Here is a 25260-nt window from a genome sequence, read left to right on the forward strand (position 1 = left end):
CCACCCAGGGATCCCTATGTGTGTTGATTTTTTAAAAAAGATTTTTATTTATTTGAGAGAGAGCATGAACAGGGGGAAGGGCAGAGGGAGAGGGAAAAGCAGGCCCCCCACTTAAGCAGGGAGCCCAATGCAGTGCTCAATCCTAGGACCCAGGGATCGTGACCTGAGCCGAAGGCAGATGCTTAACTGATTGAGCCACCCAGGTGTCCCATGCATGTTGATTTTATTATCTTACTACTTTACCAAATTCTCATTGTTTATAGCAGTTTTTCCATATTCTTTTGGTTTTTTCAGATATATATATGTATATATATATGTCTATATGTATATCTATATCTATATATATATTCATATCAGGAAACAGATTGTTTTTCTTCCTTTCTGATTATTATGCCTCTACTTGCTTTTTCATATCTAATTGCATTGACTAATACCTCCAATGCATGTGAAATAGTCACTATGTACTATTTTCAATGTGCTCTTTGTTTTTATTTGCTGGTATTTTATTTAATATTTTTCTGTGTTAATAGGTGAGATTGGTGGGGCCCATTTTTTTTTTTTAACCTTTCTGTGGTACCCATAGCATGTCACCTATGGGTGACAGCATGAACTACAAAAAGGCTCATGAACGTTGCTTTGCATCTTCTCTCCCTTCTTCAACCCTTGCTGGTTGGTTTTTGCCTTCATAATATACCCCCTCTTTGCCTCCTTCACTTCATTATCCTTTGTTTTTTCAGTCTCTTCCATTCACCCTCATGTTTGCTTTCCATTCTTTCTCCTTCCTGGATATCGAAGAAGTTTGGTGGTATTGGAGCAAAGAATATGCCTCAGACTCACATGGACCAACCTGGCATCGAATCACACCAGTTGTCTGACTCTGGGCCGATTGCAGAATCTTTTAAAGCTTTCTCATCTGTATAATGGGAATTATAATAATGCCTTACTTTACAGGATTGCTCATAAGAGTAACACAGTTAAAGAGTGCAATTAAAAGTATGATAGCCCCTCAAGACGCCTGTTCCTTCCTCTTGGGCACAGACTCAGATAATGTTTTCCACTCTTCCTTGCAGTTGTGTATGGCCATGTGCCTGTGTACTAGCCAATGGAATGTGATCAGAATGATGTGTGCCACTTCCAGTTAAGAAACTCCCCACATGTAAGTGTCTGTGCTCTTCTTCCTTCTGCTAGTCTGATACAAATGAACAAGGTGAGGATGATGGAGCTGCAATGTGGAAGGGGGCTGGGCCCCTGAATCACTATGTAGAGGAGAGTCACTTACTAGTTAAGAAACACAGTTTTGGACTTTACGTGAATAAATAAGAAATTTCTAACACATCTAACCCATTGTCTAGTTTAGAGTTTGCTTGTTATGACAATTGGCATTACCCTAAATAATACCATGCTCAACAAACACAACTTCTTCCTCTTGCTTTCCCCTCTTCCCGTCCCTCATGACCCAGCTCAAAATGTTAGCTCCCTTGTGAGACTTTTTCCAACCTCCTCAGGCAAAATTAATGAGTCACTCTGTCTCTGTGCTCCCAAGGCCCTTACAAGCCATGACCCAGTCACAAATTGGGTTGTGAATTCTTTGTTTACATGTCTTCTCAAGGGACCTGGCCCAGGGCTGGTATTCAACAGGGTCAGTGGATTGTGTGAGGAATGAGTACATACCTCACATACACTTTCCAAATAAAGACTGAAGGCTGGATAATGTCTGCAAAAGGGTGTGGCAATAACACATTGACCTTCTTATCTAACCTTAAGTCTCAAAGCAAACCGTTGGCCTGGTTATACTTCTGAATCACTGCCAGGGACAGCTCTCAGTAAAGGCTCCTGCTTTTACACTGGTACAAATGATGTAGGTTGCATAGGCCCTTCATTTCCTAACATATGAGGTTCAAATCTTGACTGTGTCTGGAACTGGTTCTGTGGCCACACATGCATGCACACACACACACACACACACAGTGGCTCAGAGAGCTGTATCTGGGAGTGGGGAGACCACTCTTGACCTGAGGGTGGGCCTAGGAAAACTGAGATGTAGGGAACTGAGGTTGGGAGAGGCAGCCCTACAGCTTCTCTGAGGGCTCAGGTAAGCAGATTCCTACGATGCCAGAAGCACAGGCCCGGGACTCAGCTCCCCCAACCTTGGTCAGCTTAGTTTATCAGTGTGGTCCAAACTCCCCAGAGAAAGGCCACATGAAGACTTTCTGAGACACTGTGTTTGGAATAGATTCAGGGGCTTACTGCCATTCCACAAGTCATACAAAATTAAAACAATACTGAAAATACCATAGTCTAATTGAATTCTGATGTTTTTCATGATTATTACTTTAATAGTGCTTTTATAACATTACATGTCAAAATCTTTTAAAAATGTTTTCTTTTTCCTCATTTATTTTTGGTACCCTGGTTTGCTATCATCTTTAGCACCTGCTGGGCCTCCTGTTGTAGGATCCAAGAGGCAAGTGACACTCATCTTGAAGCACCTTGAAAATTGTGCATCCCTGGTATCCATGGGAGTGGAGCCCAACTCCTGCCCATGTGGGTAGGTGCTAATATTTCCCCTCACATGTGACTGGATAGGAGCCAGGTCTCAGAGTTATATCACCTCTCTTTAGTTGCTTTGATGCCTGGAGGAGGCAGGAAGTCTTACAAGCTGCTGAGTGTGGGGGTGAGGGTGTGACAAAGGGCACTGGGGATGGCTACAGGCAGGGAATGGAGAGGCTGAGCTGAGAGGAAAGCAAGTAGGGAGGGGCTTGTGGAAAATGCCACCTGTGTCATCTCTTGGCCTCTAGGTGTGGGAGAAAAATGTGGAATAAACCCAGGTGCTTCCTGGTGTAGGAGCCTCACAACAGTTCCTTGGGACAGCAGCTTGATGGGATGGGGGAGTGCTTGGTACTGGGACCAAGGAGCCACCGGTTGGCCTTGGAGCCTTTCTTCTGATGTCTTAATAGGAGCAGTAAATCAGAATATTTAGAAAGAATGGACTTTAGAGTCAGTTGCCCATTTCCAAATATGGGCTCCACTATGCACTATCTCCATGACCTTGGGGAAATCATCTAACATTTATCAGACAAGAGTTGGTCCAAACTGGAAGGGATCAAAAAAGCCAACTAGTCCAGCAAACTTATTTTACATGTGATGCTGCTGAGGTCCTGAGTGGGGAAGGAGCTCTTCAAGAGTCCCAGCTAGTAAGAGGTAGAGTTGGAGCCTGAACCAAGGACTTCTGACTCACATCCAAGTACTTCATCCAGCATATCACTGTGAACATTGGGCACAAACAATGTCCAGCCATCAATCCCCCCACCAATTTAACCATTTATACTCTTGATCATCCATCATCCACCCACAAACTCACTCACTCCTCCATTTAACCATCCATATAAATATGCCATCCACCACCTATCTTCCATCCATCTATCCATTTATTCATCACCATTTATCCATCCATCACACTATCTAACTATTCCTTATTCGCCCATTTACCCACCATCCTTTCCATCATCTATCTACTGACTCACTATCCATCCATCTTTCCATCCAACTACCACCACACCATCAACCCAAGTTGTAGGGTGGGTGGAATGACTGTTGGGTATGTAACCAACAGTATTTGCCATAGGATATGCATAGAAACTGCAATTATTACTTTTAAAACCTGTATTTCTAATTCAATTCAAAGTGGTTGCTGAATTGCTATTAAGTTCACAGCATTGTGTTAGCATTGCTGGCTAGAGGTAAGAGTTCAAAAAAACACCCCATTAAATGCAGAACATTTCCTCCTAAAGAAATATGACAACTAAAAGCAATTCAAGGCCCTGGATTGGATCTTGGACTGGGAAAATAAAATGACTATAAAAGACATTATTAAGACAATTGATAAAATTCTAATATGAACTGTGTAATAGATCATAGCATACTGTTGAAAAGTTTGATTTCCTGATTTTTATAACTGTATTGTTACATATGAGCATGTCCTTTTTCTTAGTAAATCCACACAGAGTTATTTAGGGATAAAGAGGCACTATATCTCCAACTTACTTGCAAATGATTTAAGAAAAATATTTTTTATACATGTAATATGTATATATAAACATCACAATATATAATTTAAAATAAATTGATATATAAAATATATAAAAGATTATGTATATTTTGGGGATCCCTGGGTGGCTCAGTGGTTTAGCACCTGCCTTTGGCCCAAGGCATGATCCTGGAGTCCCAGGATCAAGCCCCACATTGGGCTCCCTGCATGGAGCCTGCTTCTCCCTCTGCCTTTGTCTCTCCCTCTCTCTTTCCCTCTCTCTCAGGAATAAATAAATAAAATCTTAAAAAAAAGATTATGTATATTTTGATATATTATATATATTATAAATAAATATATTGGAAAGCTAAAGCAAACAAATGGAACAATTGGTGAACTTTGGTGAAAATTGGTGACTCTTGGTCAAGAATAGAAGGGAGAATCTTGTACTATTGTTGCAAATTTTGTCTGTTTGAAATGACATAAAATAATTAAAAGTCAGTCCCCAAATTTACAATACCTTACCATTAGATGAGTGAGATATCTGTGAGAAACCTAAATACATATGAAGAGGACAAGACCTATTAATCCATGAGTGTTCATGTTCTCTTTTCACTCCAAACACTGTACATAATGAAGAAAAAAAACATAGGAAGGAAGGGGCCAGGAAGAATTTGTAGAGAAGGCTATGGGAGCTGCAGCTCACCCAGGTAAGGAGATCTTAGGAGTGCCAGAAGGAGCTTCTGAGAAGTCTGCTATGGGTTATGAATTTGATTGTTTTCTAATCATCAAAAAACAAGGATTGAAATGTCTTTTAAAATTACTTTTGATTGCCAGACTTTCTTTGAGTACAACTTCATGCAAAGACTGATTCACGGGGAGCCCTGCTTTTTATCAGGTTACAATATATAATTATTCTCCATCAATTAGTACTATGGCAAAGAGACCACTGGAGAATAGGTTGGTTAGAGAAACTCTACCTCCAGTAGTCATTGGAAGATGTTGGGGGTAGAGCTTGAGGTGCAAGTGGCAGCTGGGTGGGCAGAGAGGAAGAGGAAGCTTTGGGAATCCAGGTGAGAAAGGGGAAGACCTGTGTTAGACTCTTACCTACGTGTATTTTACTTAGTCCATTCAATGTCCCTGCTAACTACTTTTCATGAGTTCTATTTTACAGATAAGGAAACTGAGTCATAGAGAGACTTGTCCACACTGCTGGTAAGTGACAGAGACAAGAACTGCATGACTCCAAAGACCTATGATGCCGTGCTGCCTCAGGAGACAGCATGGCCTGAGGGGACAGTAGGGAGAGATGAGAGGGGTGGGCCTGAAGGGAAAGGCCTTGAATGTTAAGAGTATTGGTCCAGACTTCACCAACATAGATTTCCAGAAGACACTAGCAGGAAAGGAGCCTGGTGGATGAGGGATGTTAAGAATTGGGACCGGGACTTTATGGTCTTATCCAGCCACAATAGCAGTGGTGACAAAAGAAGTCCACCTCTTACAGGACCTGGTAGCAGACCCGTTATCTTGATCAGGTGTCATCAGGGTAGGAACTGCTTCTTTCACCATGGCAACAGATACATTTAAATTCAAAGAGGAGAATATGTGATTCTATGTGAGCAGACTCCAGTTTTGAACTTGCCAGCTGCCACTTCCTGTTCTCTCCTGCCACAGGATGGGGCGGGGGGGGGGAAGCAGGCCCCATCTCCTCCTTACAGAATGAGTGATTACACACCAGCTGCTTATTCATCCAGCTTCCCTCTGCCTGGTGACTTGGATGGCAGCCCTGACTCCAGACCAGGCCCTTCCTAGATGGGTATAGGAGCTGAGCATGTGACACAAGGAGCCAAGAGAAGGCTGAAGTTTGGAGGAATGACTCAAGGGCAGAATGAGGGGAGCAGCACTTTTGCAGAAAAAATTTTGGAGTTTTTCAGCAAAGTAGAAGTAGAATTTTCCTGACTGGGCCGGGTCTCCCTCTTCTTCTATCAGCTGGAGGAGCACTCTAATGAGGCTCCACAGGATGACTGAGCCACAAGATGGAAGGAGCCTGGGTCTCTGAAGGACAGTGAGGAGGACAGCTAACTAACCACCCTGACTGCCTGCCCAGGACTAGTGTGAGCAGAGTAACTTCTGTTGTAGGGATCTATTACATGTGTGGGCCTATTTGTTACAGCATTTAGTATACTACCAATACACAAGCTGAATCATTAAGGTGTTATGCAAAGAGCACCCTATTCCTAGCTCGACCACCAATGCTGTCTGTCATCTTGGACCAACCACTTTTCTGGGCCTTGATTCATTACCTGTGAGAAAAGAGGATCAGTTGGGTGATTTCCAAAGTCTCTTCTATTCTGTAATTCTTTTTTTCTAAAAGGTGAGGAGCAATTCTTGAGAACAGAAACCCAGCCAACTATTTGACAAAATGCCTCACAATGTCCTTACTGATAAGATGGTAAAATGGAGCCTTGCAGGTTGTGGGTGGAGATAAGTCACAGCAGGTAGATTAATGATGCCTAAAGAGCATTGGTTAGTAAATCAATAACAACCTGGAAAGAGGTCTCTAGTGACATTAATAATTTGGATGAATACAAAGAAAGGAAACTGAATAAATATATGGAAAACACAAAGCTGGCTGGCTTATCGATGGATGAGGCACTCAGGGTTCAAATAGTCTCTATAAGGTGAGAGCTTGTGACAAAGGCAACAAAGGGAAATGAAGGAAAGTAATGCAAGCCCTGTAGAACTCAAGTGCTGGGGAAAGTTGTCTTGGCAACAGGCCTTAACAACAGGCTGTGTAAAAGTGACCTGGACATTTTTGTTGACTATGTGTTCTCCTGGAGCCAATACTGGGCCATGGCTGCTGAAACTCCATCGCATCTGTGGACCACACACTGGGTCTTAGGAGGGGCACGGGAGGAGTCAATCCTGAAGATCAGGCCACACCTGGGGCCTTTTTTGCCAGTTAGGGGATGACTGATGCTTTAGAATAGAGGTCAGAAAACTCTTTCTGTGAAGGGCCAGGTAGTAAATGATGTTTTAAGCTCAGCAGCACAAAAGCAGTCATAGCCAGTAGTAGTAAACGAATGAATGAGGCTCTGTTCTAATAGAAGTTTATTTGCAAAAATAGATGGGAGGCCAGATCTGGCCCTTGGGCCATAGTTTTGCCAGCCCCTAGTTTAGTAAAAGTACAGACATAAATGACCAGTATGGTAAGGGTTCTCCATGGAGGTTGAGGCATATAAGGATTGGTAAAAGAACTGGGTGGGATTAAGTATGGAGAGGTAGACATTCCTAATCAGTGGTGCCAGAGGAAAAAGAATGAAAAGTAGTTACAAAAGGCTTGTTTTCATTCATGTCAGGGAAGACCCTATAAAACAACAAAGGGGTAATCCTGTATCATCAGAGGTATGCAAGCAGGAGATGGGGGATGGAGGAATTGGGCTTGGTGTTCTTTAATGTCCAGTTTTGCTCTGGAGGGAAAGGTTCTCTGCCTCCCATGATGGCCGTGTCTTCCCATCTTTCCCAGTACTCAGTGCTGAGCTGGTCCATCCTGCCCATACAGCAGGACATAGATAATACATCAGAGATACAGCCACAGTCTCTTAGAACCCAAGGCTCCAGGAGTCAGGGAGACATTTGTAGAGCTGGCTTGATTGGAGACTTGTGGTGAGCCTGGTGGGGGCTGGAGAGGCCTCTGGCTGCAGATATGCTTCCCTACCCTCATGGGTGATAGAAAGCTGGCTCTTCAAATGGGCAGCCTGGCCTGGGACTGAGAGAGCATTTAGAGCTTAGTTTGTCACTCCCCTGAACAAGATGGTGGAGGGGATTTAATGAGTTAATTTCTCTGGTCCTTCTGAGCATAAGCATCTTGGGGCCAGGACATAGCCACCAATGACTACAGATGGAAACACAAGCCTCCATATCAGTTTTGGCTGGCCCCTGGAAGGAAGGTTGTAACTGGGACCTCCAGGTTCCTTGAAGCAACATTCTGGATCCACTCGCTTCAGTTCTGTAAAGTTGTAACTGAGCTTGGAGAGGTCTGACCATTCAATCTCACCATAAACCTGTGAAATGTGGTACCATCCAGGGGATTTTGATTGCTAGCAACAGAAACCCCAACTCAAATGGCCATAGAGAAGCAGAGAAGTAACTGACTCATCACCAAGGGCATGAGGCCCTCCAAGTTAGTGAGGTGGCCACTCAGGTAAAGGAATCCCCAATCCCAAATGACTTACATCAATGAAGAAATGCATCCACAATTTCAGCAACGATATTCAGTAACATGGGACCCCACCTCCTAGCCACAGCAGATGGGACCAGAGGGAAGCGTGAGACTAAGTGCAACTAATCTGTAGCCTGGTCAGCAGCCAATGAAATAGTCTGGAGGCGGAGCTCTGCCCATTCGGGGTGCCAGCAATTAAGGGATCCAGGGTGAATCTTGCTCTTGAGAATTTGATTTAGAGAGTTGGATAGAGTATGGGACAATCCATGAGGGATCTGAAGACAAAAATCCAACCAAAGGTAGTGAATAAAAGGAAATGAGCCAGAAAGATGCAGGAGCCAGGAGGAGTGAAGAGCAGATAGAGCCAACCTGGAGAGGATCAGCCATCTTTAAAGTCATAAACAGGGGATTCTCTTTCCCTGGAGCTGAAGCAAGTCTTTCCCAATCTCCATTTTGTTCTAGTCTTTTTTTTTTTAAATATTTTTTTTTTACATTTTTAAAATTTAAATTCAATTTGCCAACATGTAGTATAATACCCAGTGCTCATCCCATCAAGTCCCCTTGAGAGAAAGAGCATGAGCAGGGGGAGGGGCAGAGGGAGAGGAAAACAGCCTCCTCACTGTGGGGCTTGATCCTAGGACCCTGATATCACTATCTGAGCAGACATCAGGTGCTTAATGGACTGAGCCGCCTAGGTGCCCCTGTTTTGGTCTTTAGGAGCCTGGTTGAGTGGCTCACCATGAAAGTCATGCCAAGTGACTGGCCTGACTGAGTTGCTGTATTTGCTGCTGCCACAATATCTTTATATATGACCTACCACCAGCCTCTCACTATGACTTGGAAGGTCTTGAGGAGAGAAGTGAATCTCTCGGAACTCTGCATGATTCTCTTGCAGGGTCATGATGTGGCATAGGCCAGAATTTCTGGGTCAGGTTCTCTTTCCCAGGGTATCTCAAGAGGAATGAAGGGGTGCTGGAAATGACATCCAGGTCTCTGGTCTTCTGGACCTCCCAATGACATTAGACCCATTGCCATCTCTGGGCCTGAGCGAGTTGGCTGTCAACCAGGGCCAGGTAACTTGGCCAATAGTGCCAGGAAGGTATGCTTAACCAGGAAGATAAGTGTAGGTTGCAAGCAGAGGGAAGGGGGAAGCAGGGAAGGCCCTGTGGGATCTCCAAGGCATAAACATATGCTGCCTGTGTCCCTTCTCTGTCACTCCCACCCCCGATTTCATCAGCAGCACCTGGAATTTTTCAGACTAGGGAGACCATCCAGACCCCATAGGCTGAGGATGTAGTCATGGGAGCCCAACTAGACTGAATCTGCCATTTACTGTGTGAGCTGGGTGAGTCACCTAACTTCCCTGGGCCTCCACTTCCCCATCTGTAAAATGGGGATGATAGAACCTACTACAGAGGATGGGAGGATTATAGGAGTTTACATATGTAAAACACTTGAAATGATGCCCGGTATATAGTACTCGATCACTAAATATTAGCCACTAATTAGCCTCCCTCCTAAGAGCGAGGGATCAGGGAAAGGAGTGGGGGAAGAGGGGTTTAGAGAAAAGAGAAAAAGATGCAGAGAGAAACATTGAAAGAGGAAGGGAACAAAAGAGGCAAAGAGGAAATGTGGGGCCCATTTGGGTGCCAGCTTTGTCCACTCGGGGGCTTGCTTAGGGCTCCTTTTCTTATTCTTCCCTCCCCCATATAATCTCCCTGGAATTCTGAGGAATTCTGCTTCCAACCCCCAGTAGTTGCCATGGTGATGGAAACCTGGACCCAGTGGAAAGTTCTCTGCTTGGCAACGAGGCTGCAGCACCCTGCCTTCCGCCTGCCTGCCTGTGCGTAGGCGGCCAGCTACAACTGCTTCTAGATTTGGGGCCAGCATGGCCTCTCTGTGGAGACCTAGCCCTTCCCCCCTCGGAATCTAGGATGGAGGCCTTGGTGTGACTGACACCAAAGGCCCTCAGAGAATATCTAGCTCATCCCTTTTTTACAGCTGGGACATTGGGCCAGAAGGGTGGCTTGGATGATTTGTCCAAGGTCGCACAGGCCTCCTGACTTGCCCAGGTCCTCTCTCCAGGGCTTAGCCGTGATTCGGGCAGTCATGGTGCACCTGAGGACAACACAGATGGGAGTAGCTATGTGATAGCTCAGCCCCAGAGAACAGGCAGGCTGCTGAGAGCCAGGGGTACACAGGAAAAGAATGGGAGTAAGAAGGTCATAAAGCCAGCCTTTAGCAACTTCCCTCTAGGCTTCCCTGTCAGGGTCTCACGGTCTATTTTGGCTCCTCCCTCTGTCCTTGGCCTTCCCCCTTGACTGAGCCTCAGTCCCCAGCAGGAGGCCAGCTGCTCCTTTCAGGGTTGGTAGGTCGTGGCTTAATGAGGAATCTCCTACATTTCACCTCCCCAGGTACTTACTTGATTTTTTTTTCTGCGGACCCCATTTTGTCAAAACCCCTGTCCCTTGAGTAAACAGTCTTTATTCAGTAGCTTTGAATACCACAGCCCATTTTTGATCATCAAAGCCTTGTAGAACCCAGGCTTTGACTGCCCCAGAAGCAGAGACTTGGAGCTTGTGTGGTTGTGTGGCACATATGTGAGACAGTTCCAGGAAGGGAAAACTGACACTAGTTCAGGGCTTATGGTCCCCACCTCTCAAAATTTGGCAGGAGAGGGTTCCTGGTTTGACTACAATAGAATTTCCCCCAGTTCCCATAAGTTCACTGCAGCAGGTGGGATGTGAGCTGTCTTAGAAGCCCTGGCTATTGACCAGATTGAGATGAGGCTGGGTTGTATTGTGCCTCACTTCATGAGCCTTGACCGTGTAGACACTTTAGGTTGATGCTGAGAACCCAGCTCATGGAAAACAGGGGCACCCCACCTCGTTTCTGATAACATGACTTGGAGACGTAACTATGCCTTGGAGCAAAGACCTTTCTTTGTGCAGTGTTAGTGGCCTGAGAAGTTATAACCCAAGGAATAGGATAGGCTGGAAAATTCCCTTAGAGAAAGAGTTAGTTCAATGTCTTCATTACACAGGAGTGTGAACTATAACCTAGAAAGGGGAAGTGATGGCATAGGCAGGTGATGGGTACGAGGTCCAGGTTTCATCTCCATCACTCCTGAGCTATGTGGTTACAGAAGAATTGCATCATTTCTCTGACCCCCAAGTCTTCCCACCTGTAAAATGAGACCCAGCATATTAACCACTGTTAATTCCTCCACAATGTTCCTTAGGGGAAGGACCATGCCAACCTGTTATTTCTCTCCACCATACTAGCATGGAGAGCCTGGCATAGTAGTCCTGGCTATATCAAAGGGTAGAAACAAACATGAGAGCATTCCTTCCCCAGACTGTCCACCACTCATTCATTTCATTCATTAACTCATTTGTTCAGCCAAGATTTATTGTCATTTCCTATGTGTGGGAGACAGACGAGGAGCTTAAAATTGGCTGATGGGGTTTGGACAGGTGGTCCCCACACACTGGAATATGTGAAGTACAGGACATTATGTGAACACAGAAGAGGAGATCACCCTCAGTTTTGCAGAGCCCAGGAAGACATCCCTGAGAAGTGACAACTCGGCCAAGTCCTCAAAGATAAGAAGATTTAATAAAAGCAAAAGAAGCAGAATTAGAGTTTCAGGGAAGGTAAGTGTAAACTGCATGGGGAGGGAGTCCTCTGGGGCCACACAATTCCCTTCTCCCTGCCTCTACTTCTCAAAGAGAGATCTCATCCAGAGCAGAGACTAGTGAGGTGGTGGTTCAGGACCACGGAGAGCACCACAGCAACCTTCCAGGACACCATTTTGGTCTGGCTAATCCTGCGGGGCACAGTCAGGCCAACACCTGAGATGAAGAAGGGCGGGGTCTATGGGGGCTTGGGAACTACCAGGCTGCGAGCAGAGGAAGGAGAGTCTGGGGGACTCCCTGAGGCCTAGGGTGCCAAGTGTCACTTCTCCTATTGGGTAAAGGCTGTAGTCACAGACCAAGGGGAGCTTGGTGAGCAACTCCTAGGTCTGGGAGCCCAGGAACTCCTACTGGCCACAAGGGAAACAGTAAGATGATTGAGACAAGTAGTTCTCAGTTGTTTAGGATCAGAAAGCCCCTTTAGAATCTGACAAGTAATAATAAATTTAGAAACATAACATAATAAGTAAATAACATAGCATATCAGAAGGTGGTAAATGCTGGGTGGGGGGGGGACATCTTCCCACCCCCAATAACAACAACAACAACAACAAACTCTCAAGTGAATCTAAAATTTTGGCACAATTCAAGGGGCTTTTTTATTTAGCACACCCAAAATCTTTACGGATATAGTTAAGAACAAGTCCCTCCCCAGTGTACAATCCACTATGCATAAAAGTAGGGAAGGGGCGGATGAGGAGGTAGAGAGGAAGCTGGGCTGAGTCTGCCTGGATCCCCAAGCCCAATATGAGAGGGGACCCCATGTTCCCTGACCAGCTCCTAGGGACATCCTCAGGCTCTCAGCTCCTGACTTACTTGCAGTCTCACCCTTCCATTATATTTTTTTAAAGATTTTATTTATTTATTCATAAGAGAGAGACACACACACACAAAGGCAGAGACATAGGCAGGCTCCCTGCATGAAGCCTGATGTGGGACTCGATCCTGGGACCCCAGGATCACGCCCTGAGCTGAAGACAGGCACTCAACCGCTGAGCCACCCAGGTGTCCCTCCATTATATTTTTTAGTTGAACACCTATGTCAGATCAGTCATTATTCTAGATGTTTAGGATATATCGGTTAAGTCGAAAAAGTAATGTCTATATTCCCATAAAGCTTAAATTCTAGTGAATGGAGACAGATAATAGATAATAAAATATTGAAATTATATAGTGTTAAAAGTGATAAATGCTATGGAAAAAGAAAAAGGAAAAAAACCTGGCAGGATAAGAGGAATTGGGAGCACCCAGCATGAGCTCAGAAGCGGGGAGGCAGTTGCAGTGTTAAATATGGAGGTTACGCTGAGGCTTACTGAGAAAGTGACTCCTGAGCAAAGATGTGAAGGGGTTGAGAGACTCAGCCATGCACACGTGAGGTTTGAGGGACAGAAAGGGGCTCCAGGCAGAGGGAACAGCCCGTGCAGAGGCTGTGCTGGAGAAATAGCAGGGAGAAGTCAGGGAAGAGGTAAAAGGGGTGAGTGGGAGCAGATGGTGGGGAAGCTTGCACAAGGTTGTAGCCAGAGCAATGGAGGGAGCCAGCAGATTCTGGAGTGATTCTGGGGGTCGAACCAACGGGATTTGCAGAAGGATCAAATGTGGAATGGAAGAGAAAGAGAAGAATCAGGGATGACTAAAGTTTTGGCCTGAGCAGCTGGAAAGATGGAGTTGCCATCAACGGAGATGGGGAAGGATGTGGGCAGAGCAGGTTTGGGAGGACAGACCTAGTCTGGCCATGTTCTTTTTGAGATGTTCGTTGGACATCCTGCTGGAGACACTGAGGAGGCATTGGAAATCTGATTCTGGTTTCCATAGCTCCCAATGGCTGAAATGGAACAAGCCTGTCAGAGGCTGCTTGAGCCCACGTCCCCATCAGGGCTGGCCCATTTCCTCCACACATTTCCCACCATTGCTTCCAGGTCTCTAGGGGTGGGTCACTGCCATCTGCCAGGGCAACCCCTGTATGTCTGGATAGTCCTGAGAGAGAGAAGTTTTTCCTACATGGAGCAGACTTGGGTCCCAGGGTCTCAGGACCACAGGAGAAACTCCATTAAGAGAGAGCTGTAGAGGACTGCAAGCGTTCTTGATATCTTCCCAGGGTCTGACTGCAATCTTTTGTGACTAGTTTTCCCGCAAGCACCTGGGGAGCTTTCCAGTGTATGCTCCCTTTCTCTTAAGCTGGCTCTGGTGGGCTCTGCTCCTGCCATCGGAGACCTCTGCCCAGCCAAGCCAAGTACTGACACTGGCTGTGAAGATTCAGTGAAAGAAAAAATGTCAAATGCTTAGCCCGTGCCTGGTGCAACCAGGTGCTAGATGCAAAGAAATCGTCACCTGTGACAGAGATGATTACCTGTTCCCCAGAAGCATCCAGAAAGACAGTGATCTGGGAAGAAGACCCTTACATTCTAAGAGGTGGGTAGGAGTTAACCAGATAAAGAGGGGGATGAAAGGATTTCCTGTCCCCAAGCCATCTCTTCTTCATACTGAGCGGGCTCAGCTCTCACCACACTTCCTCTGCCACGGCTAGCATGGTTCTGCTCCTTAGTGGCAGCTCCCAGAAGAACATAGCATGATGCAGAAGTATGTGGGGACTAGAGCTAGGTGTTCAAATCCAGGTCCCATGCTGGCTGTTGCGACCTAGGACAAGGTACTTGACCTGTCTGTATTTCTGCTTCCTCATCTGCAGACAAAGGGGTAGCAAAAGGGCCTATTCTGTAGACTGCTTGTGAAGATAAAGTTGCATAATGGCTGGCAAGAGTCTCGAGTGCTCAAGAAATGCATCTATTATCATGGTTGGGGCTTGACACTGCACTGGCCTCAGCTTCTGCTCAGCCCCGCATACCCTGACAGGCCTGTCGCAGGTCACAAAGCCTGCTCCAGTCCCTGAGCTCAGGTGGCTCACTTTTACAGAGAAGGAAATGAAGGTGACTCAGGCCAAATGCCATTTCTGAAACCCGACAGCTAGTCGGGGGCAAACTCAGCCGTAGAGGACAGACAGGCAGTTGCTGTGGGATCCAAGTGAAGGTGTGGTGGGAGCTCAGGGCAGGGAGCAGGAAGCTGAGGAGACAGGCAGGGCTGAGTGGGGGGAGGCAGGTTCCAGCAGGAAGAGAGAGAGGAAACCAAGCAGCCTCCCAAGGGGCAGGGGAAACTGGCCACGGACACCTGGCTGTCCTTTTACGTCTCTGCAGGGCTCTGAGCCTCACCGCTGCCCCTGGGCTGCTGCAGAGAAGCCCTCTGCTGAGTCATCCAGAGGCTGGAACAGTCGTGGAACTTCCCGAGTCTTCTGTAGGGCTGGCCGGTGTTGTTCCCCTGCTCCTCTGAGCCTCCACTTTGCTCTGGCCTGGCCTCCAGCTGATTGTGTACCCTTGGGAAAGTCACTTTACCTCTCAACCTCTGACTGTCCAGAGGGGGTTCCCATCACCAGAATGCAGCCCCCAGGAAGTCAGGGACTTTGATAGCCTGTTTGCTATGTATTCTAGGGCCAACAACATGTGATGCTTGCAGAGCTTTTGTCAAGTAAGTGAGTGAATGAATGCCCAGCCTTAGTCTGAGGGCAGTAGCAGAAACCAGATGAGCAAATAGGCAGCAAAGACCGACTGGGTCCTGTACTCCAGATCCACACACACTGGCAAGTAGACCCCCGCTTCAGGATGCTTCCAGGCCTCAGATTTTCCTTAACCAGACCCAGACTTATCACCTGCCCTCCCTCCCCCGCTACTGCCCATGCATTCCTAGCCCCAACATCTTTGCCCCTAACCACGGAGAAGGAGTCCCCTCAGTGTCCTCACCCTCATCTCCTCACCTCCTAAATAACCTTCTATCCTACCCACTCTCTCCATCTGAACTCCATCACCTTGCCAGACCACATCCTCTCTCCCCTCCTGCCTTCCAGAATGACCTCCCAACTGACCTGTGTCCAGGCACACCCTGACCCACCCCATTTCATTCTCTCCACTGCAGCCAGATGGGTCTTTCACTCCCAGGGCTCCACACTGTCCTTAGGACGGAGTCCAAATTCCTCAGCAAGGCCTGGATGGCCCTTGGAAACTGGAATCCTGCATATGTCCCACTTCCTCTCTCTCCTTCTTATTTCATAACATTCCCCTTGTGTTTCAGGAACCACCATGCTGTTGTCATGCCTCTGTACCTTTGCATGTTCCATTCCTTTGGCCTCCCTCCTCTGTATGATAAACATTCATCTCTCAAATCCCTCACAAAGTCCTAGTAAACCCATCCTGACCACCCCAGAATTGTATAATTTCTTCTCAGATTTGTACAACTTATTGTGAACACAATTTATGTCCCATTTCTCATATTGTTCCTCAAGTATTTGGAAGTTTCTGATCCCGAAGAAGTATTCCTAGAATAGTCACATGGTTTGTTCAGATTGAACATGAATATATATGAATATTAAAATGTAAACAGTGTCTAGTTTAAGTAGCTGTTCATAAATATGTAATCTATGAATGTATTGAAGGATAGGAAAATGAGCGGATAAATGGAAGGATGGAAGAAAGAATGATTGGATAGATGGATAGATGGAAGGAGGGAAAAGAGGAAATGTGGATGGGTAGATATATTGAAGGAACAAGGATGAAATGAAGGATGGACAGCTGGGTGGGAGGAAGGAAGGATAAAGTTAAAGGATGGGTAGATGGAGGGAGGGAAGGAGGGAGGCAGGGAGGGAGGGAGGGAAAGAGTCAAGTTTGGATGCTTAGAAGGAAGAGTAGAGAGATGAAAGAGAGGAAGGAAGAGAGAAAGCATGAAAAGATAAAAGAGTAGTTGGATGGAATGGATGGATGGAAGTAAAAAAGTGTGAAATGGATGATGGGTGGAAGAATGGATGGTTGATAAAGGATGGAGGGATGGGTGGATGGATAGATGAGTGGATGGATGGGTGAATGGATGGTTGATAGAGGATGGAGGGAGGGATGGAGGGATGGATGGAGGGATGGAGGGATGGATGGATAGGTGGACAGATGGATGGATGGATAGGTGGATGGATGGATGGAAGGATGGGCGGATGGATAGATGAGTGGATGGATGGGTGGATGGGTGGATGGTTGAGTAGATAAAAAGATAAAAAGGGATAAAAGGATGGAAGAATGTAAAGGAAGATAGGAGGAAGAATGGAAGTGTGGTTAGGTGAAACGATCAATACTTAGCTGTGATTCATGGAGAGATGTAAGAGTTTGGCGCCACTTGAGCTGGTCAGCTTTCTCACTAGGCATCCTGGGCTCCCAGTTGGCCCCGGCATGGGACATTTACACTGCACATTTCGACCATAGGCAATAAGCTAATCATCTACTTGTGGTTGTTAAGAAAACCAAGAATGCTAGAGATCATTAGGCTCAGTATGTTCAAGGGAGTGTCAGAGGAAGTGGGGCTCAGAGGGCGTGGGCAGCCCGCCTAGGTCAGAGCCAGCTCCCGAGGTATCTGACTGGAACTCAGCGCTTCCAGCTCCCTCCAGAGCTCTGCATTCTACTCTTTGATTTGCTCGAAGCTTCTCCCCAGAGGCTCATTCTGAGCAGGCCCTGCCTATCCACCAACTGGGGGAGAGATTTTTTTTTTTTTTTTATGGAACAAATGAGAAAAGGAAATGATCTCAACCTGGGGTTGAGGCTGGGGAGGCCAGACCGAGGCAGCTGCTTTTCCACACTGAACATGACCCTGGGCACATTCCTGAGTGGCAGGAAGAGGATCTGGTGCAGTGCCAGCTTCCTGGCCTCCTGCCAGGGCCATGGCGTAGAAAAGGTTTGGGGGAGTAGCAGAGAGCGGTCTGGGTGCCCAGAAAACGCTCAGGGAAGGTGAGCTGCAGGTCAGAGCACCCCTCATCCAACCCAGGACAGGGTCTGAGCATGGAGGCATCCATGGTCCCTCTTCTCCATTCCCTACCCGTCCTCTGCGGTCAAGGTCCAAAGGCTGAACCTCTATCTGTGTCCTCAGCCTTGTTCCCTTGGTAACACTCACCTCTCTCTCCAAGCTCTTTACCCATGGATTTCATTATTGAAGCTTCCAGAAGATGCTCGGACACCTGTGCTACCCATACATTGCCCTGTATCCCTGCATCCCATCGTGGGTGGCAGTGACCAAGGGGGCCTGGGCCTGGGAGCCTTGCTCCTTTCTCTAGTCCCCTTCCATGCAAAGCCCCAGCCAGGGACACCCGGCGGTTACTCCCCTAACTCTTCCACCTTCCCCTCTCACTGGAGTGGGGGTGCTTGGAGTTTCTCCTCTGCAGACCCTGACCCAGAACCCAGCACAAAAGGCCAAGTGAGGTCACACCATTCAACTACCCAAGGGTGCAGATTCTGGAAGGTACTATCAATGAGAGGTAAAGACTTCGCCTCTTTAGCCTCCCTCTCTAATTTTTTAAGTTCTGCTGCATGTTCGTTTTCTTTACGGCAGCCGAAGAACGAAAGCAGATTTTTGAACCAGCAATGGTTTTAGTGTTTTCTTTTTCTCCTTTCTTCCCTGGGAAACAATTCAGGGCTTTCTTTTCATGGTTCATGACCATAGAGACTGAAAAAAAAAAAAAAAAAAAAAAAAACCTCTGCTTTGGAAAATCCAGGGAGAGTCCAAGTTTCCTAGGGAGGCCGGCCCGGCTGGTGGGGTGTGGGCTTTCTCGCTTTCTTTGGTGCAGACGTGGTTGGCCGGTCCCTGCCGGTCAGCCTCAGACACTCAGCCCTTTGTGGGCCTCACGCCCGCTGCGGTTTTTAATGTTGTTATGTGTCAGAGTTAAGAATCTGTGGTTTTTAATTGCACTTCAGGATACCACCCGGCTCTGTGCTCAACAGCTGCGCCCCTAACAGGCCGAGCGGAGGGACTCGAGGTAAGGTTTGGGGCTCTGGCGCTGCTACGTCACGAAAGAACACACAGAAATCTGTATTTGTTCAACCAGAGATGTCCTAGAAACCTTTGCGGAGAACTAGATAGGAATTCTAATTTTGAAATATTATGTTTGTGTAAATTAATGTTTGAGTTGGACAAATATATAGAAAAGTATGATAATCCTGTGCTTTGGAATGCTCTTTACTGCTTCAGAGTCCACCCTTCTTTGGGCTTCCTTGTGTCTCTCCTTGACCCTGGTGATCTCTTTTCAGCACTGGAGCCAGAGCAAGACTTGAGGCACACACACCTTTAGGACAGGGGTCAGACCGGTTTCCCTATAAAGGGCCAAATACTAAATATTGGAACATCATGGGTGGTACAGTGTCTGGGGTGGCAACTCAGCTCTGCACAAAGTAGCTATGGGCCATGGTAAACAAGTGAGTGTGGTTGTGTTCTGATAACTTTATTTACAAAAGCAGACCGAGGGCCTGATTTAGCCGTTGGGCTATATTTTGTCAATCTGTCTGTAGAAGAAGGACACACATAAATGACCCATATGGTGAAGAGGCTGAGGTATATGTACCTTAGTGGGAGAATTGCCTGAGGTTCAACATGGAGAAGACTCAGAGGGTTTGACATCCCCCCCTTAAAAGGTCAAGGGATGGAAGAGGGACCACTTAGTGGTCTCAGAGGCCGGCCATAATGAGGGCAAGTGACCAGGGCTTCATTTTCATTCATGACAAGACAAACTCCATCAATAACAAAAGGGTGAGTTCGCCATCATTAAGGGCATGCAAGCAAAGGCTGAGGCATAGGAGAATTGGGTTGAGTGCTCTTCAATGCCCAATTCCTGCTCTTGGAGTTGAAATTCCTCTGCTTCTGCTCAAAACTCTCCATTTCCCCACCCCTGGCCCCCGCTTTGCTCAGAGCAGAAGCCCAAGGCCCCACAGAGACAGACCAACAGCTCAGCACATCCTGCTCCTACTGCCTCCCAAGCTTCTCCCTCTCTGTCCACTGCTGCCCTGTGGGCCCTGGGGTGCTTCCTGCACCCCAGACCCCCTGCCCCACATGCCTCTGCTTTGCCTGATGTGTTTCCTGGAATTCTGTCTCTGGACCTTCCCACAGCCATGTTCATACGGCCAACTGACCTGTATGTCACCTCTGGCCTGCAACCCCAGTCCCCCACCCTATGCTACTGTCCCCCTCAGCACATACCCCTACTTGATAGGCCATTGAGTTTACCTATTTATCTGGTTGGCCTGTTTATTTAGTTCACCGATTCGGCTGTACTCCCCAACCAGCATGGTGGCTCCGCGAGGCAGGAGCTGTCGCTGCGGGGTCACTACTGATTCGCAGTCGGCACTCAACAGTTACTGAAGATGGCAGCTTGTCTCTCACAAAGATGGTGCCACCACACCTCCCTCTGCCAACCCCGCTCTTCTTATGGTGTGATCCCGACCCTCACCCTTTTGTGTGGCAGGGGTCTCTCCCCACCTTGAATCTTGGCAGGCCCGTGACCGTGTCAGAGGTGACGTTATGTGGCTTCAGAGATTGGGTCGGAAGAAAGCGACAGAGCTCTGTCCGGTTCTCTTGGGCTGTCCACCCTTGGAAGCCAGCCTCCATGGTGTGAGGAAGCCCAAGCCACACAGAGGCCACAGGTGGATGCTGCAGCCCGTGGCCCTGCGGAGATGCCAGCTGGTGGGCAGCCTCGAGCACCAGACACAGGCACGCAGAAGTCTTCAAAACCAGCTCCGGCCCCAGTCGCTGCAACCACACAACAACGGGTCGACCCCCAGAACTGTGGGGTGTCGTCGTAAAACGTTATTGTTGGCAGCCACTAAGTGTTGGGGGTGATTTGTTAGCTAAAGAACATCCAGGGACAGCAAGCTGGCGTGGCGTTTCTGACCCCCTCGTGCTCACCTCCGTTCTGGGACCCCACTTGGTGCTGATCCCTGGCTGGAGACCAGCCCCCTCACAGGGGTCCTGCTGATTCCACACGTTTTCCCGGACCGTGGCTACCTCTTGCACTCTCTGGAAGCTTGCCCTGAGGCAATGAGGTAGGGTCTGCCCTCTTCTCTGGAGCCTGTCAAGACTGCAGGGCTCCCTGCCAATGCTCTTCAGGCCTCGGAAGGCACGAGGACATGGCTCTCCCCAGGTGGGTGCCCCCCCAACCCTAGGGCGACCAGAAAGATGCCCCTGCATGGAGGCTGAGGGCTCCTTGGTCATTGTTCTTTTTTTTTCTTAGTCATTGTTCTTGTTACTGGTGCCCCAGTAACACCTGTGGTGGGCGACAGAGGCACAAGTTTGCTTTTAACTCCCAGCTGCCTCCGTTTGATCCAGGAAAGCTCATCCATCACCGAGGCCCGGTTAGGCCCCATTAGGCCCCAGGGCTAAAAGCGTGAGGCCAAGAAGAGGAGAATATCCTTCCATCCCTCTCGCTGCTACCCCCCCGACACATCCTGTTCATGAACGTTCTTTCCAAGACGATTGGCAGTGCCTGTTCCATTCAGATTTCACCCGACAAATGTCCCAGTGCCCATGCAGGATGTGGTTCAGCATTGTGGTCCCAGCCAGTGACCCCCAGAGAGCCCACAAAACAGGTGTTTTCCTGAAAGTCTGGCCTATTCTACGAGCACCCAGTTCCACTTCTTTTCTTCTTCCAGAGTCATCCTGGCCCAGGTGGGGGCAGGTTCCGCTGCATGTGCCAAACGTGCTCAGAGCCAGGCCAGGGCTAGGGCGGAGAATACAGGCTCCAGAGTAAACCAGACCCGGGTTTTCATTCACTTTGGGACTTCGGCTAAGTCCCTTACCCTCTGTGATCTCGGGGACATAGTCTTTCTGGAGCGACCATGGGGATCAGTGAGGTGACGTGTAAAATGTGTTCTTCATGGTGCCTGGCACGGTGTAGGCTTGCAGTCCATGGGAGTTGTCACCCTGGTTATGGGACTCGCTAAGGCCATGGGGCCAAAGCCCAGGCAGCCCCGTGTCCCTACTCCTGCGCTGCTCCAGGCTGACCGTACCCTGCCTCATGTCGTGCTTGCAAGTGCACACTCCACCTTCCTGGGGCTTCGTCCTCTCTTCGCTGCCCCCTACACCTCTGGAGAGACAGTGTAGGGAGTAAACTTAGGGCCACAAAGCCGGATCCCCCTGGGACTTCCTTCCTGGGCTTGCAAATCAGAATAAGCTCCCCTTCTCTGCCTTTGCAGACCTCTCCTTCTTTTCTTGTTTCCCCCAGACAAAACAGAAGGAAGGTTCCAGGAAAGGAGGAGGTGTCACAATTTGGCCTTTGACCCAGGGTCAAATGGATCAAGGCTTGGTTGCTGGAAGCAACACGAACCCTCGGAGGGCTTGGAGGATGTGACTCTGCCCCTTACTAGCTGTGTGACCTTGGGCAGGTCCCTTTACCTCTTTCAGCCTCACTTTTGTCATCTCTGAAATGGGCATAGTAGTACCAACCTGGGGGCACTGGGTGCTTCTGCCTTGCTCTGGGGCTGCCTTGAAGTTGGTCTCCCTCTTCTCTGGAACCATAATCTCTTACCTCCTCCCCCAAAGAAATCCCATGGTGATGATGTACAGGTTTGCTTGCCTGTCACTTTCAAGCACCTTGAGGCCTGGGCCCCTCTGCTGTGTCCCCTGTTAGAGGCTCCACGCCCAGTGCAGGACTGTAGAGGAGAAACCAACCTGCGTCAATGGGGCAGATGTTGACCGATGTATGACCTCACGTCTCCAGGTGCCCCCAGCTAGCGTCCCACCCAGGCTGAGGTAGGGTCAGGGGCAGGCCAAGGAAGGGTGCTCTTAGCTCCCCTGGCCTTTGGAGAATTTTGAGACAGTGGCCCAGGGGCCAGCCCAGCCCAGACCATTGCAGGCGGCACAAACTGAGAGGATGACCAACTGCCCCACTTCCCAGAATCCTAGATCCCCGGAGGGACCTCAGCTAGAAAAATGTTTGGATTCCACAGACCTGAGATGTTTTACTTTCCCCGAGAGTTTCATCTTGTAATCTTTGTCACGCTCATTGTCATCGTCCAGTAAGCTTGCGTAACGGTGTTGATACACCGTGGCTATTCCCAGCGCTCAAGATGCATGAATGCACCTACTGCACCACCTTTAGAACAGGGGTACGAGTCATTAACCTGGGACCCGGAGCAGTGGGGTAACATGCCCAGGTCATGTGGCTAATGGGCACAGTGGAGCTCTTTGCTTCTTTCTGAGAGCAGCATGGGAGCACAGGCACAAAGTGGTCCTAGGCCCACCAGAAGGCACACTGTAAGTTCTCTCCTATGCCACCCAGGACCTGGTGAGCCTCGGTTTCTCCATCTGTAAGTGAGGACAGTAATGGCCAGCTCGGCGGAGGCACAGTGCCGGTACAGGGAGGAGTCCAATACCCCAAATCCGGCTTTCCCTCCTTGCTGTCTGCCATCTGGCCAAGGCTGGCTCAGAAGTCTGTGCTGATACCACTGTGCTGGAGCAACATTCTGAGGTGGAAGGGATGTAAGAGCAGGGCCAGGGAGGAGCCTTTGAGTGCAGGGCTGGCTGCCCTGGGGGGTGGGGAGGGGCAGCCCAAGTGTGTCATCCTCAGGTGGGGTCATGTGCCCAGACCTCCTCCTGTGAGGGTAGAGCCTTGCCTGGGCCCTTTGATGAACACTTGGCCAGGCTCACAGCAACCCCAGGGCCTGGCCCTGAGCTGTGGGCTCTTTGCCAGAGAAGGGTGATCCTGGGTCAGAAGGCCTCCCCAGGATGGCCCACCCCCACCTTTGAGGAAATCCACTCTGTTCCCTAAAGGATTCCCCGTGTGAGTGTCCCGCCGGCCAAGGTACACAGGGCCTTTGTTTGTGGAGCTTGGGGTGTGGGCAGGAGGGGTGGCTGGGGCTCGGGCCAGGAGGAGCACCTGGCCTGGCAGAAGCCCATTGGACACCTGCCCGGGAGTCACACATATCCCTGGAAATCAGTTTCTGATCCCCCAATTCCCACCCCTGGCCCTTCTGGGTCCTCCGTGTGAGGGGAGGCCTGATGGGGACCTCGGGGCAAGAGAGGCAGAGCCCAGAGCACAGTTTGTCCTTCTCCTCAAGGAAGGGAGCCAGGGAGGGTGGCACTGGCTGAAGGTCACACGGGAGCCCTGGCTGCTGGCCACCTTGGGCCAGGCCGGTCGCAGGAGGCCTGTCATGCACCGAGGGCTCCAAGGTAGCCCTCTGACACTCTGCAAAGGAGGCGACTGCCGTGGGCAGGACGGAGATACCCTCGGGGCTCAAGCCGCCAGGGAGGGAGCCCTCACTGGATGCACCTCCTCGGCCCTGGCGCGTGTCTGCAGGAAAGGGATCCTGTACCTGTGCTCTGGCCCTGGGACGGGCGTTAAGGGCGATTATTGACGAATCGCAAGCACTAGAAACGAGTCCACGACTTCCTTAACCCTGTCTTGTTAAGGGTTGGGTAAGACAGTGAGACCTTTCAAAACGCCTACAGTTTGGGAGGTTTTCCACCTTCCGGGCCTGGTGCTGAGGACTTCTGGGCGCGGGGCTGGGCGGCCTCCCCCACCCCGACTCCCCCACCTCCCCGAGGGCTGGCAGGAGGTGGTGACGACCGGTGTTCGAGGGGCAGGTGGACGCCTCCCACATGAGCCCCATGCAGAAGACGACCCCCCGCCAGGTCCGTCTCAGCCAGCCCCTGCTCTGTGACCTGGGGCCAGAGACCCCCACCCCGCCTCATCTCCCCATTCCTGCCCGGGGCCTCAGTGTCTCCAGCGGAGCCTTGGTGGGGGGTGCTGAGTGAGCCCTCTTGTGTCCTCCAGCCCTGCCCCTGCATGCGAAGACATCCCGCTGGGTCCTGGGGAAGCCCCTCCGAGGTGGGGAACCCCCCTGGAGCCGCCAGGGTCAGCAGCCTCAGGAAGGAAAGAAAATGCTCTGTAGGTTGTCATAACAGAGAGGGCCTCCAGGCACCTCCTGTTTACCCAGGCTGAGTAAATACAGCCAGGCCCTTAGCAACGGGCACAAAGGGGCCCTTGTGCCGCCCGTGCCCTCCCTCTGCTCCCTCCCTGAGCTCAGCCCGGGCTGGGAGCACTGAGGCTGGGAGCACTACTGCTGGGAGCTCTGAGGCTAGGAGCACTGAGGCTGGGAGCGCTGTGTGGCTGGGAGCACTGAGGCTGGGAGTGCTGTGCAGCTGGGAGCACTAAGGCCAGGAGCATTGTGGCTGGGAGCACTCAGGCTGGGAGTGCTGTGGCTGGGAGCACTACTACTGGGAGCTCTGAGGCTGGGAGCATTGAGGCTGCAAGCACTGCAGCTGGCAGTGCTGAGGCTGGGAGCGCTGAGGCTGGGAGCACTGAGGCTGGGAGCACTGCAGCTGGGAGTACTGAGGCTGAGAACACTCGGAGAGGCAGGGTGGCCTGGCTCGGGGCCACCTGCTAGGGGACAGGGCGACTGCAGGACCTGCAGTGTGGGGGTTCCCGGGGTATCGCCGGGGCTGGGTCCTCCAGGGCAGGAAGTGGCCAGAGGGGTCAG

General features: G+C 49.5%; 2 long non-coding RNA genes across 5 annotated transcripts in view; one reads left to right on the forward strand and one right to left on the reverse strand.

Moving 5' to 3' along the window:
- Positions 1-501: 501 nt before the first annotated feature.
- Positions 502-9141, reverse strand: LOC144321044 (uncharacterized). The gene is made up of 2 exons (XR_013386751.1): positions 9067-9141; positions 502-913 (listed from the first exon to the last, which is right to left on the reverse strand). It is a non-coding gene; the product is annotated as an uncharacterized LOC144321044 (long non-coding RNA).
- Positions 9142-9182: 41 nt separating this feature from the next.
- LOC144321043 (uncharacterized) overlaps positions 9183-25260 on the forward strand; it is a 30355-nt gene continuing 14277 nt past the window's right edge. For 2 of the 4 annotated variants that reach the window (XR_013386747.1, XR_013386749.1), the window contains exon 1: positions 16699-18770. This is a non-coding gene — a long non-coding RNA (uncharacterized LOC144321043). Of the gene's footprint in view, positions 9349-11725; positions 11906-16697; positions 18771-25260 lie in introns of those variants that run through there. The other 2 variants (XR_013386748.1, XR_013386750.1) reach the window with 2 other exon arrangements.

This window comes from Canis aureus, chromosome 9 (genome assembly GCF_053574225.1).
Source record: "Canis aureus isolate CA01 chromosome 9, VMU_Caureus_v.1.0, whole genome shotgun sequence".
Lineage (NCBI taxonomy): Eukaryota > Metazoa > Chordata > Mammalia > Carnivora > Canidae > Canis > Canis aureus.